General features: G+C 42.5%; 1 protein-coding gene across 6 annotated transcripts in view; it reads left to right on the top strand.

The window, feature by feature from the left end:
* The window catches only part of CARMIL3 (capping protein regulator and myosin 1 linker 3), a 130,528-nt gene that overhangs the window by 55,677 nt on the left and 56,278 nt on the right, over positions 1-18,573 (top strand). The gene's annotated exons all lie outside the window — the stretch shown is intronic.

The raw sequence follows: 18,573 nt of genomic DNA, 5'->3' as shown, positions 1-18,573 counted from the left end.
ACACCTCTCATTTTCCCCCTCACTCCTCTTATTTTCCCCCTCACTCCTCTCATTCCCCCCTAAAACTTGTCATTTCGACCTCACATCTGTCATTTTCCGATCACTCCACTATTTTCCCTCACTCCTCTCATTTTGCACTCACACCTTTTCATTTTCACCTCACACCTCTCATTTTCACCTCAGTATATACATGTCTCATCTCCCTTATATATAGTATACACCTGTATGTCATCTCCTGTATATAGTATATACCTGTATGTCATCTCCCCTGTATATAGTATATACCTGCTGTGTGTCATCTCCTCTGTATATAGTATATACCTGTATGTCATCTCCTCCTATATATAGTATATACCTGTATGTAATCTCCTCCTGTATATAGTATATACCTGTGTGTCATCTCACCTATATATAGTATATATCTGTGTCATCTCCTGTATATAGTATATACCTGTATGTCATCTCCTCCTATACATAGCATATACCTGTATGTCATCTCCTCCTGTATATACTATATACCTGTAGGTAATCTGCTCCTGTATATAGTATATACCTGTGTGTCATCTCCTCCTGTATATAGTATATACCTGTCTGTCATCTCCTCCTGTATGTAGTATGTACCTGTATGTCATCTCCTCCTCTATATAGTATATACCTGTGTGTCATCTCTCCTGTATATAGTAAATATCTGTGTGTCATCTCCTCCTGTATATAGTATATACCTGTGTGTCATCTCCCCTGTAAATAGTATATACCTGTGTGTCATCTCCTCCTGTATATAGTATATATCTGTATGTCATCTCCTCCTGTATTCGACCTCGTTCACACGTTATTTGGTCAGTATTTTTACCTCAGTATTTGTAAGCTAAATTGGCAGCCTGATAAATCAGCAGTATATATTAGCTCACACATACACATAATAGACTGGTCATGTGACTGACAGCTGCCGGATTCCTATATGGTACATTTGTTGCTCTTGTAGTTTGTCTGCTTATTAATCAGATTTTTATTTTTGAAGGATAATACCAGACTTGTGTGTGTTTTAGGGCGAGTTTCGTGTGTCAAGTTGTGTGTTGAGTTGCGTGTGGCGACATGCATGTAGCAACTTTTGTGAGATGAGTCTTGTGTGGCGACATGCGTGTAGCAACTTTTTGTGTGTCGAGTTGCATGTGACAGGTTAGTGTAGCAAGTTGTGTGCAGCAAGTTTTGCGCATGGCGAGTTTTGCGCGTGGCGAGTTTTATGTGTGGTGCCTTTTGAGTATGTGCAACTTTTGTGAGGCAACTTTTGCATGTGTTGCAACTTTTGTGCATGTGGCAATTTTTCTGCGTGTGCAAGTTTTGCGTGTGGCGAGTTTTCCATGAGGTGAGTTTTGCACGTGTGGCGAGTTTTGCATGTGGAGAGTTTTGCGCGTGGTGAGTTTTGAGCGGCGACTTTTGTGTTTCGACTTTTATGTGGCGAGGTTGGTGTATGTGTGGTGAAATGTGCGCTGAGGGTAGTATATGTGTTCGAGCACGTGGTAGTGTGTGGCGCATTTTGTGTGTGTGTTCATATCCCCGTGGTGGTGTGGTGATTATCCCATGTCAGGGCCCCACCTTAGCAACTGTACAGTATATACTCTTTGGCGCCATCGCTCTCATTCTTTAAGTCCCCATTGTTCACATCTGGCAGCTGTTAATTTGCCTCCAACACTTTTCCTTTCATTTTTTCCCCATTATGTAGATAGGGGCAAAATTGTTTGGTGAATTGGAAAGCGCGGGGTTAAAATTTCACCTCACAACATAGCTTTGACGCTCTCGGGGTCCAGACGTGTGACTGTGCAAAATTTTGTGCCTGTAGCTGCGACGCCTCCAACACTTTTCCCTTCACTTTTTCCCCATTGTGTAGATAGGGGCAAAATTGTTTGGTGAATTGGAAAGCGCGGGGTTAAAATTTCACCTCACAACATAGCCTATGACGCTCTCGGGGTCCAGACGTGTGACTGTGCAAAATTTTGTGGCTGTAGCTGCGACGGTTCAGATTCCAATCCCGGACATACATACACACATACACACATTCAGCTTTATATAAGCTTTATATAATATATATATATATATATATATATATATATATATATATATATATATATACAGTGGGGCAAAAAAGTATTTAGTCAGTCAGCAATAGTGCAAGTTCCACCACTTAAAAAGATGAGAGGCATCTGTAATTTACATCATAGGTAGACCTCAACTATGGGAGACAAACTGAGAAAAAAAATCCAGAAAATCACATTGTCTGTTTTTTTTATCATTTTATTTGTATATTATGGTGGAAAATAAGTATTTGGTCAGAAACAAAATTTAATCTCAATACTTTGTAATATATCCTTTGTTGGCAATGACAGAGGTCAAACGTTTTCTGTAAGTCTTCACAAGGTTGCCACACACTGTTGTTGGTATGTTGGCCCATTCCTCCATGCAAATCTCCTCTAGAGCAGTGATGTTTTTGGCTTTTCGCTTGGCAACACAGACTTTCAACTCCCTCCAAAGGTTTTCTATAGGGTTGAGATCTGGAGACTGGCTAGGCCACTCCAGGACCTTGAAATGCTTCTTACGAAGCCACTCCTTCGTTGCCCTGGCGGTGTGCTTTGGATCATTGTCATGTTGAAAGACCCAGCCACGTTTCATCTTCAATGCCCTTGCTGATGGAAGGAGGTTTGCACTCAAAATCTCACGATACATGGCCCCATTCATTCTTGCATGTACCCGGATCAGTCGTCCTGGCCCCTTTGCAGAGAAACAGCCCCAAAGCATGATGTTTCCACCACCATGCTTTACAGTAGGTATGGTGTTTGATGGATGCAACTCAGTATTCTTTTTCCTCCAAACACGACAAGTTGTGTTTCTACCAAACAGTTCCAGTTTGGTTTCATCAGACCATAGGACATTCTCCCAAAACTCCTCTGGATCATCCAAATGCTCTCTAGCAAACTTCAGACGGGCCCGGACATGTATTGGCTTAAGCAGTGGGACACGCCTGGCACTGCAGGATCTGAGTCCATGGTGGCGTAGTGTGTTACTTATGGTAGGCCTTGTTACATTGGTCCCAGCTCTCTGCAGTTCATTCACTAGGTCCCCCCGCGTGGTTCTGGGATTTTTGCTCACCGTTCTTGTGATCATTCTGACCCCACGGGGTGGGATTTTGCGTGGAGCCCCAGATCGAGGGAGATTATCAGTGGTCTTGAATGTCTTCCATTTTCTAATTATTGCTCCCACTGTTGATTTCTTCACTCCAAGCTGGTTGGCTATTGCAGATTCAGTCTTCCCAGCCTGGTGCAGGGCTACAATTTTGTTTCTGGTGTCCTTTGACAGCTCTTTGGTCTTCACCATAGTGGAGTTTGGAGTCAGACTGTTTGAGGGTGTGCACAGGTGTCTTTTTATACTGATAACAAGTTTAAACAGGTGCCATTACTACAGGTAATGAGTGGAGGAAAGAGGAGACTCTTAAAGAAGAAGTTACAGGTCTGTGAGAGCCAGAAATCTTGATTGTTTGTTTCTGACCAAATACTTATTTTCCACCATAATATGCAAATAAAATGATAAAAAAACAGACAATGTGATTTTCTGGATTTTTTTTTCTCAGTTTGTCTCCCATAGTTGAGGTCTACCTATGATGTAAATTACAGACACCTCTCATCTTTTTAAGTGGTGGAACTTGCACTATTGCTGACTGACTAAATACTTTTTTGCCCCACTGTATATATATATATATATATATATATATATATATATATATATATATATATATATAAATTTATATATATAATTTTACTCAGCTTCTCCTCTTTACCATGCTGTCCACAGATCAGAATACATGTAGAACGTGACAAGTTCCCTTTAAGTCTCCATTCATTATCTTGTATAACACAATGCATCTCGGAATAGACCCTCGTCCATCACTTATGTCTTCACAATATTTGACTCTGCATCCCTATCCTTATTGCCAGAACCAAACAGTAAGCAGAAGACCCTGCTACTTTTCCTCACAAACAGAACAGCAGGTTCTCTGACAGTGATCTGTATGCGATGTTGTTTCCAATCTGGAGAAAATGGAGCAACTGTCAAACAATGTGAGTGATGAGGGAAGATTTAGATAAAGGAAAGGCTGTCCTGAAAAGACAAACTACTGTTGACAGCTTACTGCACCATTGAAAATCATGGCATGTGAAAATTAGGACAAATTGTCTGCCGGATATTGGATTCTTGCTGAGAAATAAAGCTTGTCCTATTTGTCAATGATTGTGAAAAAATGTTTTTAAGAAGTAGCATGATTTTAACAAATCATCGCACAAAACCATATAACAGCAATATAAGGCTGGGTTTACACTGCGTTATAGCAGTCCGTTAGATAGACTGCGTTACACCGCGGCATAACGTGGTGTAACGCAGTCTGTTAACGCTGCCATTAATCAATATTTCGGGCACATCACCAATGCATGCCAAAATGGGCATGCGCTAGCGATGTGCCGTAATTCTGTGATGGAACCTCGGACGCGGGCTGCAGCGTTTCCGGGTCCGTCACTGGTAGCGCAGATAGAGCATCTGCTAGCTCTATCTACGCTAGCGCGATTGCATTTCGGCACTTGCGTTAACGCAGTCCATTTAACGCATGTGTTGAACGAGCTGCTTTAACGCAGTATGAACCCAGCCTGAGGCATTTTCAAAATGTTGTTATATGGCAGTGTTTAATGTCAATATTGCATCTGTAAAACCCAGACTTCACAGTATTTCTGCATGAATCTTAGGTCATCCTATATACCATTTAGTGATCCATAGTTTGGATCCATAGACCCATAGTTATTCCATTTATGTTATCCATAATACGGAGGTTGGTATCCCCATGAATGGTAATTGCTCTAAGTTGTCAGACATTTCCGGTAGTATAGGAGCCCCTGATGCTGTGCATGGTTTGCTGATGATTACAGTAGTGTTTGCCAGTTTGTAGATGAAGAGAACCAAATCTAATAAATGAGTTAAAAATATTAGACTTTGTAATCCTTATACAGTACAGATCAAAAGTTTGGACACACCTTCTCATTTAAAGATTTTTCTGTATTTTCATGACTATGAAAATTGTACATTCACACTGAAGGCATCAAAACTATGAATTAACACATGTGGAATTAAATACTTAACAAAAAAGTGTGAAACAACTGAAAATATGTCTTATATTCTAGGTTGTTCAAAGTAGCCACCTTTTGCTTTGATGACTGCTTTGCACACTCTTGGCATTCTCTTGATGAGCTTCAAGAGGTAGTCACCGAAAATGACTACCTCTTCTAGAACAATCTATGTGCTTTGGGTCTTTGTTTGCATGACCAAAGCTGTATGACCAAAGTTCTCTTGAGATTTAGTTCATGATCAACACATGTCCTCCTGATATTTTCCACGTTCCTGCTATAATTCAGAAATGATTCTTTCATCAGTGATGGCAAAAGATCCTGGACCAAATGCCGCAAAATAGACCCAAAGCATGATACTACTGCCACTATGTTTCATATGGTATAAGGATTGTTTATTTTATTTTATTTTTTTTATCTTTTTTTTTATTTTTAATGGTTTTAAGATAACATACAAACAAACAAATCAATCATAATGTCAAGTGCTTCTAACAGCTTATTGGAAAATATTGGAATATCAAAGAATATTGCACAAATTTTGCAACTGATGCCATGCTGTGATTTGCTGATGGTTATAGTGTGTGTAGATACTGTTTGATACCATGTTGTAATTTGCTGATGGTTATAGTGTGTGCAGGTACTGTCTGATGCTGTGTTGTAATTTGCTGATGGTTATAGTGTGTGTAGGTACTGTCCGATGCTGTGTTGTAATTTGCTGATGGTTATAGTGTGTGTACGTACTGTCTGATGCCGTGTTGTAATGTGCTGATGGTTATAGTGTGTGTAGGTACTGTCCGATGCTGTGTTGTAATTTGCTGATGGTTATAGTGTCTGTAGGTACTGTCCGATGCCGTGTTGTAATTTGCTGATGGTTATAGTGTGTGTACGTACTGTCTGATGCCGTGTTGTAATGTGCTGATGGTTATAGTGTGTGTAGGTACTGTCCGATGCTGTGTTTTAATTTGCTGATGGTTATAGTGTGTGTAGATACTGTCCGATGCTGTGTGGTAATTTGCTTATGGTTATAGTGTGTGTAGGTACTGTTTGATACCATGTTGTAATTTGCTGATGGTTATAGTGTGTGTAGGTACTGTCCGATGCTGTGTTTTAATTTGCTGATGGTTATAGTGTGTGTAGATACTGTCCGATGCTGTGTGGTAATTTGCTTATGGTTATAGTGTGTGTAGGTACTGTTTGATACCATGTTGTAATTTGCTGATGGTTATAGTGTGTGTAGGTACTGTCCGATGCCGTGTTGTAATTTGCTGATGGTTATAGTGTGTGTAGGTACTGTCCGATGCTGTGTTGTAATTTGCTGATGGTTATAGTGTCTGTAGGTACTGTCCGATGCCGTGTTGTAATTTGCTGATGGTTATAGTGTGTGTAGATACTGTCCGATGCTGTGTTGTAATTTGCTGATGGTTATAGTGTGTGTAGATACTGTCCAATGCTGTGTTGTAATTTGCTGATGGTTATAGTGTGTGTAGATACTGTCCAATGCTGTGTTGTAATTTGCTGATGGTTATAGTGTGTGTAGGTACTGTCTGATGCCGTGTTGTAATTTGCTGATGGTTATAGTGTGTGTAGGTACTGTCCGATGCTGTGTTGTAATTTGCTGATGGTTATAGTGTGTGTACGTACTGTCTGATGCCGTGTTGTAATGTGCTGATGGTTATAGTGTGTGTAGGTACTGTCCGATACTGTGTTGTAATTTGCTGATGGTTATAGTGTGTGTAGGTACTGTCCGATGCTGTGTTTTAATTTGCTGATGGTTATAGTGTGTGTAGATACTGTCCGATGCTGTGTGGTAATTTGCTTATGGTTATAGTGTGTGTAGGTACTGTTTGATACCATGTTGTAATTTGCTGATGGTTATAGTGTGTGTAGGTACTGTCCGATGCTGTGTTGTAATTTGCTGATGGTTATAGTGTGTGTAGGTACTGTCCGATGCTGTGTTTTAATTTGCTGATGGTTATAGTGTGTGTGTAGGTACTGTCCGATGCTGTGTTTTAATTTGCTGATGGTTATAGTGTGTGTAGGTACTGTCCGATACTGTGTTGTAATTTGCTGATGGTTATAGTGTGTGTAGGTACTGTTTGATACCATGTTGTAATTTGCTGATGGTTATAGTGTGTGTAGGTACTGTCCGATGCCGTGTTGTAATTTGCTGATGGTTATAATGTGTGTAGGTACTGTCCGATGCCGTGTTGTAATTTGCTGATGGTTATAGTGTGTGTAGGTACTGTTCGATACCATGTTGTAATTTGCTGATGGTTATAGTGTGTGTAGATACTGTCTGATGCCGTGTTGTAATTTTTTGATGGTTATAGTGTGTGTAGGTACTGTCCGATGCCGTGTTGTAATTTGCTGATGTTATAATGTGTGTAGGTACTGTCCGATGCTGTGTTGTAATTTGCTGATGGTTATAGTGTGTGTACGTACTGTCTGATGCCGTGTTGTAATGTGCTGATGGTTATAGTGTGTGTAGGTACTGTCCGATGCTGTGTTTTAATTTGCTGATGGTTATAGTGTGTGTAGGTACTGTCCGATGCTGTGTTGTAATTTGCTGATGGTTATAGTGTCTGTAGGTACTGTCCGATGCCGTGTTGTAATTTGCTGATGGTTATAGTGTGTGTACGTACTGTCTGATGCCGTGTTGTAATGTGCTGATGGTTATAGTGTGTGTAGGTACTGTCCGATGCTGTGTTTTAATTTGCTGATGGTTATAGTGTGTGTAGATACTGTCCGATGCTGTGTGGTAATTTGCTTATGGTTATAGTGTGTGTAGGTACTGTTTGATACCATGTTGTAATTTGCTGATGGTTATAGTGTGTGTAGGTACTGTCCGATGCTGTGTTTTAATTTGCTGATGGTTATAGTGTGTGTAGATACTGTCCGATGCTGTGTGGTAATTTGCTTATGGTTATAGTGTGTGTAGGTACTGTTTGATACCATGTTGTAATTTGCTGATGGTTATAGTGTGTGTAGGTACTGTCCGATGCCGTGTTGTAATTTGCTGATGGTTATAGTGTGTGTAGGTACTGTCCGATGCTGTGTTGTAATTTGCTGATGGTTATAGTGTCTGTAGGTACTGTCCGATGCCGTGTTGTAATTTGCTGATGGTTATAGTGTGTGTAGATACTGTCCGATGCTGTGTTGTAATTTGCTGATGGTTATAGTGTGTGTAGATACTGTCCAATGCTGTGTTGTAATTTGCTGATGGTTATAGTGTGTGTAGATACTGTCCAATGCTGTGTTGTAATTTGCTGATGGTTATAGTGTGTGTAGGTACTGTCTGATGCCGTGTTGTAATTTGCTGATGGTTATAGTGTGTGTAGGTACTGTCCGATGCTGTGTTGTAATTTGCTGATGGTTATAGTGTGTGTACGTACTGTCTGATGCCGTGTTGTAATGTGCTGATGGTTATAGTGTGTGTAGGTACTGTCCGATACTGTGTTGTAATTTGCTGATGGTTATAGTGTGTGTAGGTACTGTCCGATGCTGTGTTTTAATTTGCTGATGGTTATAGTGTGTGTAGATACTGTCCGATGCTGTGTGGTAATTTGCTTATGGTTATAGTGTGTGTAGGTACTGTTTGATACCATGTTGTAATTTGCTGATGGTTATAGTGTGTGTAGGTACTGTCCGATGCTGTGTTGTAATTTGCTGATGGTTATAGTGTGTGTAGGTACTGTCCGATGCTGTGTTTTAATTTGCTGATGGTTATAGTGTGTGTGTAGGTACTGTCCGATGCTGTGTTTTAATTTGCTGATGGTTATAGTGTGTGTAGGTACTGTCCGATACTGTGTTGTAATTTGCTGATGGTTATAGTGTGTGTAGGTACTGTTTGATACCATGTTGTAATTTGCTGATGGTTATAGTGTGTGTAGGTACTGTCCGATGCCGTGTTGTAATTTGCTGATGGTTATAATGTGTGTAGGTACTGTCCGATGCCGTGTTGTAATTTGCTGATGGTTATAGTGTGTGTAGGTACTGTTCGATACCATGTTGTAATTTGCTGATGGTTATAGTGTGTGTAGATACTGTCTGATGCCGTGTTGTAATTTTTTGATGGTTATAGTGTGTGTAGGTACTGTCCGATGCCGTGTTGTAATTTGCTGATGTTATAATGTGTGTAGGTACTGTCCGATGCTGTGTTGTAATTTGCTGATGGTTATAGTGTGTGTACGTACTGTCTGATGCCGTGTTGTAATGTGCTGATGGTTATAGTGTGTGTAGGTACTGTCCGATGCTGTGTTTTAATTTGCTGATGGTTATAGTGTGTGTAGGTACTGTCCGATGCTGTGTTGTAATTTGCTGATGGTTATAGTGTCTGTAGGTACTGTCCGATGCCGTGTTGTAATTTGCTGATGGTTATAGTGTGTGTACGTACTGTCTGATGCCGTGTTGTAATGTGCTGATGGTTATAGTGTGTGTAGGTACTGTCCGATGCTGTGTTTTAATTTGCTGATGGTTATAGTGTGTGTAGATACTGTCCGATGCTGTGTGGTAATTTGCTTATGGTTATAGTGTGTGTAGGTACTGTTTGATACCATGTTGTAATTTGCTGATGGTTATAGTGTGTGTAGGTACTGTCCGATGCTGTGTTTTAATTTGCTGATGGTTATAGTGTGTGTAGATACTGTCCGATGCTGTGTGGTAATTTGCTTATGGTTATAGTGTGTGTAGGTACTGTTTGATACCATGTTGTAATTTGCTGATGGTTATAGTGTGTGTAGGTACTGTCCGATGCCGTGTTGTAAATTGCTGATGGTTATAGTGTGTGTAGGTACTGTCCGATGCTGTGTTGTAATTTGCTGATGGTTATAGTGTGTGTAGATACTGTCCGATGCTGTGTTGTAATTTGCTGATGGTTATAGTGTGTGTACGTACTGTCTGATGCCGTGTTGTAATGTGCTGATGGTTATAGTGTGTGTAGGTACTGTCCGATGCTGTGTTTTAATTTGCTGATGGTTATAGTGTGTGTAGGTACTGTCCGATGCTGTGTTGTAATTTGCTGATGGTTATAGTGTCTGTAGGTACTGTCCGATGCCGTGTTGTAATTTGCTGATGGTTATAGTGTGTGTACGTACTGTCTGATGCCGTGTTGTAATGTGCTGATGGTTATAGTGTGTGTAGGTACTGTCCGATGCTGTGTTTTAATTTGCTGATGGTTATAGTGTGTGTAGATACTGTCCGATGCTGTGTGGTAAATTGCTTATGGTTATAGTGTGTGTAGGTACTGTTTGATACCATGTTGTAATTTGCTGATGGTTATAGTGTGTGTAGGTACTGTCCGATGCTGTGTTTTAATTTGCTGATGGTTATAGTGTGTGTAGGTACTGTCCGATGCCGTGTTGTAATTTGCTGATGGTTATAGTGTGTGTAGGTACTGTTTGATACCATGTTGTAATTTGCTGATGGTTATAGTGTGTGTAGGTACTGTCCGATGCTGTGTTGTAATTTGCTGATGGTTATAGTGTGTGTAGGTACTGTCTGATGCCGTGTTGTAATTTGCTGATGGTTATAGTGTGTGTAGATACTGTTTGATACCATGTTGTAATTTGCTGATGGTTATAGTGTGTGCAGGTACTGTCTGATGCTGTGTTGTAATTTGCTGATGGTTATAGTGTGTGTAGATACTGTCCGATGCTGTGTTGTAATTTGCTGATGGTTATAGTGTGTGTAGATACTGTCCGATGCTGTGTTGTAATTTGCTGATGGTTATAGTGTGTGTAGGTACTGTCCGATGCTGTGTTGTAATTTGCTGATGGTTATAGTGTGTGTACGTACTGTCTGATGCCGTGTTGTAATTTGCTGATGGTTATAGTGTGTGTAGGTACTGTCCGATGCTGTGTTTTAATTTGCTGATGGTTATAGTGTGTGTAGGTACTGTCCGATGCTGTGTTGTAATTTGCTGATGGTTATAGTGTGTGTACGTACTGTCTGATGCCGTGTTGTAATGTGCTGATGGTTATAGTGTGTGTAGGTACTGTCCGATACTGTGTTGTAATTTGCTGATGGTTATAGTGTGTGTAGGTACTGTCCGATGCTGTGTTTTAATTTGCTGATGGTTATAGTGTGTGTAGATACTGTCCGATGCTGTGTGGTAATTTGCTTATGGTTATAGTGTGTGTAGGTACTGTTTGATACCATGTTGTAATTTGCTGATGGTTATAGTGTGTGTAGGTACTGTCCGATGCTGTGTTGTAATTTGCTGATGGTTATAGTGTGTGTAGGTACTGTCCGATGCTGTGTTTTAATTTGCTGATGGTTATAGTGTGTGTAGGTACTGTCCGATGCTGTGTTTTAATTTGCTGATGGTTATAGTGTGTGTGTAGGTACTGTCCGATGCTGTGTTTTAATTTGCTGATGGTTATAGTGTGTGTAGGTACTGTCCGATACTGTGTTGTAATTTGCTGATGGTTATAGTGTGTGTAGGTACTGTTTGATACCATGTTGTAATTTGCTGATGGTTATAGTGTGTGTAGGTACTGTCCGATGCCGTGTTGTAATTTGCTGATGGTTATAATGTGTGTAGGTACTGTCCGATGCCGTGTTGTAATTTGCTGATGGTTATAGTGTGTGTAGGTACTGTTCGATACCATGTTGTAATTTGCTGATGGTTATAGTGTGTGTAGATACTGTCTGATGCCGTGTTGTAATTTTTTGATGGTTATAGTGTGTGTAGGTACTGTCCGATGCCGTGTTGTAATTTGCTGATGTTATAATGTGTGTAGGTACTGTCCGATGCCGTGTTGTAATTTGCTGATGGTTATAGTGTGTGTAGGTACTGTCCGATGCCGTGTTGTAATTTTTTGATGGTTATAGTATGTGTAGGTACTGTCCGATGCCGTGTTGTAATTTGCTGATGTTATAATGTGTGTAGGTACTGTCCGATGCCGTGTTGTAATTTGCTGATGGTTATAGTGTGTGTAGGTACTGTCTGATGCCGTGTTGTAATTTTTTGATGGTTATAGTATGTGTAGGTACTGTCCGATACCATGTTGTAATTTGCTGATGGTTATAATGTGTGTAGGTACTGTCCGATGCCGTGTTGTAATTTGCTGATGGATATAGTGTGTGTAGGTACTGTTCGATACCATGTTATAATTTGCTGATGGTTATAGTGTGTGTAGATACTGTCTGATGCCGTGTTGTAATTTTTCGATGGTTATAGTGTATGTAGGTACTATCCGATGCCATGTTGTAATTTGCTGATGGTTATAGTGTGTGTAGGTACTGTCCGATGCCGTGTTGTAATTTGCTGATGGTTATAGTGTGTATAGGTACTGTCCGATGCCGTGTTGTAATTTGCTGATGGTTATAGTGTGTGTACGTACTGTCTGATGCCGTGTTGTAATTTGCTGATGGTTATAGTGTGTGTAGGTACTGTCCGATGCTGTGTTGTAATTTGCTGATGGTTATAGTGTGTGTAGGTACTGTCCGATGCTGTGTTGTAATTTGCTGATGGTTATAGTGTGTGTAGGTACTGTTCAAGGTTTTGTTGTAATGTGCTGATGGTTATAGTGTGTGTTCGTACTGTCCGATGCCATGTTGTAATGTGCTGGTGACTGTGTGTATAATTGCTGTCAGCTGCTGTATTATTATTATTATTATTATTTATTATTATAGCGCCATTTATTCCATGGCGCTTTACATGTGAGGAGGGGTATACATAATAAAAACAAGTACAATAATCTTGACCGATACAAGTCACAACTGGAACAGGAGGAGAGAGGACCCTGCCCGCGAGGGCTCACAATCTACAAGGGATGGGTGAGGATACAGTAGGTGAGGATAGAGCTGGTCGTGCAGCAGTTTGGTCGATTGGTGGTTACTGCAGGTTGTAGGCTTGTCGGAAGAGGTGGGTCTTCAGGTTCTTTTTGAAGGTTTCGATGGTAGGCGAGAGTCTGATATGTTGTGGTAGAGAGTTCCAGAGTAGGGGGGATGCACGAGAGAAATCTTGTATGCGATTGTGTGAAGAGGAAATAAGAGGGGAGTAGAGAAGGAGGTCTTGTGAGGATCGGAGGTTGCGTGCAGGAAAGTACCGGGAGACGAGGTCACAGATGTATGGAGGAGACAGGGTGTGGATGGCTTTGTATGTCATGGTTAGGCTTTTGTACTGGAGTCTCTGGGTAATGGGGAGCCAGTGAAGGGATTGACAGAGGGGAGAGGCCGGGGAATAGCGGGGGGACAGGTGGATTAGTCGGGCAGCAGAGTTTAGAATAGATTGGAGGGGTGCGAGAGTGTTAGAGGGGAGGCCACAGAGCAGGAGGTTACAGTAGTCGAGGCGGGAGATGATGAGGGCATGGACTAGGGTTTTTGCAGATTCTTGGTTTAGGAATGTACGGATCCGTGAAATATTTTTGAGTTGGAGGCGGCAGGAAGTGGAAAGGGTTTGGATATGTGGTTTGAAGGAGAGATCAGTGTCAAGGATTACCCCAAGACAGCGGGCTTGTGGGACTGGGGAGAGTGGGCAGCCGTTTACTGTAATGGATAGGTTCGTTGGGGAGGTCGCGTGAGATGGGGGAAAGATGATGAATTCTGTTTTGTCCATGTTAAGTTTTAGAAATCTAGCGGAGAAGAATGATGAAATAGCGGATAGACATTGAGGGATTCTGGCTAGAAGGGTGGTGATATCTGGTCCAGAGATGTAGATCTGTGTGTCATCAGCATAGAGGTGATACTGAAAGCCGTGAGATTCTATGAGCTGTCCCAGGCCAAAGGTGTAAATGGAGAAGAGCAGGGGCCCTAGAACTGAACCTTGCGGGACTCCGACAGATAGCGGGCGAGGTGAGGAGGTGGTGTGTGAGTGGGAGACGCTGAATGTCCGGTCTGTTAGGTATGATGAGATCCAGGATAGGGCCAAGTCTGTGATGCCAAGGGATGAGAGGGTCTGGAGCAACAGGGAATGGTCCACTGTGTCAAAGGCAGAGGACAGGTCCAGGAGGAGGAGGATAAGAGTAGTGCCGCTTGCTCTTGGCGGTTAATAGGTCATTGGTGACCTTAGTTAGGGCAGTTTCAGTAGAGTGGTGTGACCGGAAGCCAGATTGAAAGCGGTCGAAGAGGGAGCAGGAAGATAGATGGGAGGACAGTTCAAGATGGACGTGTTGTTCCAGTAGTTTTGAGGCATAGGGGAGAAGTGATATGGGGCGATAGCTAGATACAGAGGATGGGTCAAGAGAGGGCTTTTTGAGGATAGGTGTGATTGAGGCATGTTTAAAGCTTGAGGGGAAAACACCAGTTGTTAGTGATAGGTTGAAGAGATGGGTTAGGGTTGGGATGAAGATTGTGGTGAGGTTTGGGATGAAGTGGGATGGGATCGGATCAAGTGCGCAGGTGGTGAGATGCGATCTTGAGAGTAGAGTGGAGAGTCTGTCTTCTGTAATGGTGGAGAAGTTGGTTTTGGAGGTGGAGGGCAGGGAAGTCGGGAGGAAGGGTTCTGGGGGTTGTTGACTGAAACTGTCTCTGATGTTCTCAATCTTCTGCTTGAAAAATGAGGCAAAGTCTTCAGCAGAGATGAGTGGGGAGGGAGGAGGCGCTGGGGGGCGGAGGAGAGAATTGAAGGTGTTGAATAACTGTTTGGGGTTGTGGGACAGGGAGGAAATAAGAGATGAGAAGTAGGTTTGTTTTGCTGTGGTGAGTGTGGTCTTGAAGGTAGTGAGGGACTGTTTGAATGCGATGAAGTGCTCATTGGAGTGGGATCTTTTCCATCTCCGCCCTGGAAGCTCGCCTCAGTTCTTTGGTCAGGTGGGTGTGCCAAGGCTGTCTGTTGATTTTGTGAGCTTTGGTATGTGTGAGAGGGGCAACCGATTCCAAGGCTACAGCTATTGTGGTGTTGTATAGAGTGGCGGCGTCATCCGCATTGTGTAGGGAGCTTATGTCTGTGAGAGGGAGGAGGGATTCAGAAAGTGAGTGTAGATCAAGGTGTTTAAGATTTCTGCGAGGGTGTGCAAGTTTGTGGGGTGGGGATTGTAGACAGGGAGTGGAGAGGGAAGAGAATGTGAGCAGGTTGTGGTCAGAAAGAGGAAGAGGTGAGTTAGAGAGGTTAGATAGGGAGCAGAGGCGGGTGAAGATGAGATCCAGTGTGTGACCATCTTTGTGAGTGGCTGTAGAAGACCATTGAGCAAGGCCAAAGGAGGAAGTGAGAGATAGAAGTTTAGTGGCAGCAGAGAGGGAAGTGTCAATGGGGATGTTGAAGTCGCCCATGATGATAGTGGGGATGTCAGCGGCGAGGAAATGGAGTAGCCAGGTGGTGAAGTGGTCAAAGAAGGTGGTGGCTGGCCCTGGGGGACGGTAGATGACAGCCAGTTGGAGGTTGGAGGGGGAGTAAATGCGCACGGAGTGCACCTCAAAGGAAGGGAGGGTAACAGAGGGTGGCAGTGGGATTGGGGCGAAGGAGCAGTTATCTGACAGGAGAAAACCAACTCCTCCGCCGTGCTTGCTGTTGGGGCGAGGGGTGTGGGAGAGGTGGAATCCACCATAGGAGAGCGCGGCTGGAGAGGCTGAGTCAGAGGGGGTGAGCCAGGTTTCAGTGATGCCGAGGAAGGAGAGTTTGTTATTGATAAAGAGGTCATGGATAAATGACAGTTTATTGCAGACAGAGCGTGCGTTCCATAGTGCTCCAGGTAGGGAAATTGGGGGAGTGGGGGCTGGATGAATGGGTATGAGGTTACTGTTGTTGCGAAGACGTGTAGAGGATCGTGGCAGGGGATTAGAAATGAGTGTGGGTATGTGATGAGGAGGGCCAGGATTTGGGGATATGTCACCAGCAATGAGGAGCAGCAGACAGAGCGTTAGAAGGTGTGAGCTGGATAGGTCATGATGTGGCCGTGTGTGCCTGGAGAGAAAGGATTGTATGTGGAGGAACAGTTCTGTGGAGGAGGTGAGGTGGCTGGGGAGGATGGAGGAAGAAATAAATATTTTCTTACCGGGTGGAGAGATTGCAGGAGATAGGAAGAAAGAGAGTAGTATGGGGGTGAATGTTAAAACAAACCGGAACATTATAGTAGTTTTCTATTTCTTTACCTTCCAGTCAATTCCTGTCCAATTCATAGCAGTTAAAAATCTGCAGTTTAAAAGATGCAGTTTCTAAGATGGTCAGACACGTCTGGTCAGACTCATGGCTTTCAATTTATGTGCACCTAAGGGCTCACAGCTGAGAGAGGATGTGGGCGTGTGTGTCCAGAGCACATGTTCACAGTTAAGCCAGGTCATAAAGAGGGGGTGGGGTAGCTTGGCCACTCAGGTATGCAAGGAAGACACGAGAATAGTGAAGTACGTAGGAATAGAAAAAAAATGGGTAAGCAAAGCATGCAAGGTGGGAATTATATGCACTTCATATGGAAAGACATAGCAGAGAAAGCTGAGTAGGATAGCAGCATACCAGGTGAGAATTATATGCACTTCATATGGAAGTGTACAGGTCCTTCTCAAAAAATTAGCATATAGTGTTAAATTTCATTATTTACCATAATGTAATGATTACAATTAAACTTTCATATATTATAGATTCATTATCCACCAACTGAAATTTGTCAGGTCTTTTATTGTTTTAATACTGATGATTTTGGCATACAACTCCTGATAACCCAAAAAACCTGTCTCAATAAATTAGCATATTTCACCCGTCCAATCAAATAAAAGTGTTTTTTAATAACAAACAAAAAAACCATCAAATAATAATGTTCAGTTATGCACTCAATACTTGGTCGGGAATCCTTTGGCAGAAATGTCTGCTTCAATGCGGCGTGGCATGGAGGCAATCAGCCTGTGACACTGCTGAGATGTTATGGAGGCCCAGGATGCTTCAATAGCGGCCTTAAGCTCATCCAGAGTGTTGGGTCTTGCGTCTCTCAACTTTCTCTTCACAATATCCCACAGATTCTCTATGGGGTTTAGGTCAGGAGAGTTGGCAGGCCAATTGAGCACAGTAATACCATGGTCAGTAAACCATTTACCAGTGGTTTTGGCACTGTGAGCAGGTGCCAGGAAGCATGAAGTGCTCCAAAATCTCCTGATAGCTAGCTGCATTGACCCTGCCCTTGATGAAACACAGTGGACCAACACCAGCAGCTGACATGGCACCCCACACCACTGACTGTGGGTACTTGACACTGGACTTCAGGCATTTTGGCATTTCCTTCTCCCCAGTCTTCCTCCAGACTCTGGCACCTTGATTTCCGAATGACATGCAAAATTTGCTTTCATCAGAAAAAAGTACTTGGGACCACTTAGCAACAGTCCAGTGCTGCTTCTCTGTAGCCCAGGTCAGGCGCTTCTGCCGCTGTTTATGGTTCAAAAGTGGCTTTACCTGGGGAATGCGGCACCTGTAGCCCATTTCCTGCACACGCCTGTGTACGGTGGCTCTGGATGTTTCCACACCAGACTCAGTCCACTGCTTCCTCAGGTTCCCCAAGGTCTGGAATCGGTCCTTCTCCACAATCTTCCTCAGGGTCCGGTCACCTCTTCTCGTTGTACAGCGTTTTCTGCCACATTGTTTCCTTCCAACAGACTTACCATTGAGGTGCCTTGATACAGCACTCTGGGAACAGCCTATTTGTTGAGAAATTTCTTTCTGGGTCTTACCCTCTTGCTTGAGGGTGTCAATGATGGCCTTCTTGACATCTGTCAGGTCGCTAGTCTTACCCATGATGGGGGTTTTGAGTAATGAACCAGGCAGGGAGTTTTTAAAAGCCTCAGGTATCATTTGCATGTGTTTAGAGTTAATTAGTTGATTCAGAAGATTAGGGTAATAGGTCGTTTAGAGAACCTTTTCTTGATATGCTAATTTATTGAGACAGGTTTTTTGGGTTATCAGGAGTTGTAGGCCAAAATCATCAGTATTAAAACAATAAAAGACCTGACAAATTTCAGTTGGTGGATAATGAATCTATAATATATGAAAGTTTAATTGTAATCATTACATTATGGTAAATAATGAAATTTAACACTATATGCTAATTTTTTGAGAAGGACCTGTATTGTTGTTTCATCATGATTATAACATGTGTACGTGCTTTCCGCTGCTGTGTTGCATTTTGCTGATGCTTATAATGTGTTTTGCTGCTGTCCAGTGCTGTTTTGTACTTTTCCAATGGTTATAATGTGTGTAGATGCTGTCTAGTGATGTGATGCATTTTGCTGATGGTTCCAGTGTTTGTAGGTGCAGTCCGGCGCTGTGGTATGTTGATTATTCTAATGCGTGTGGATCCTATAGTGCTGCCCGGTGCCGTGGTGGAGTTTTCCATTGCAACCATACTATAGTTTGTTGATAGTTCCAGTATGTGTAGGTACTGTCCGGCTCTGTGTTATGTTGATTATTCTAAAGCGTGTGGATCCGATAGTGCTGCCCGGTGCCATGGTGGAGTGTTCCACCATTATTGCCATATTATATCTTGCTGATGGTTAGAAT

Source organism: Ranitomeya variabilis, chromosome 1, assembly GCF_051348905.1.
Source record: "Ranitomeya variabilis isolate aRanVar5 chromosome 1, aRanVar5.hap1, whole genome shotgun sequence".
Lineage (NCBI taxonomy): Eukaryota > Metazoa > Chordata > Amphibia > Anura > Dendrobatidae > Ranitomeya > Ranitomeya variabilis.
Note: the sequence above shows the minus strand (reverse complement) of the source record. Positions and strands in the feature narration are given on the sequence as shown.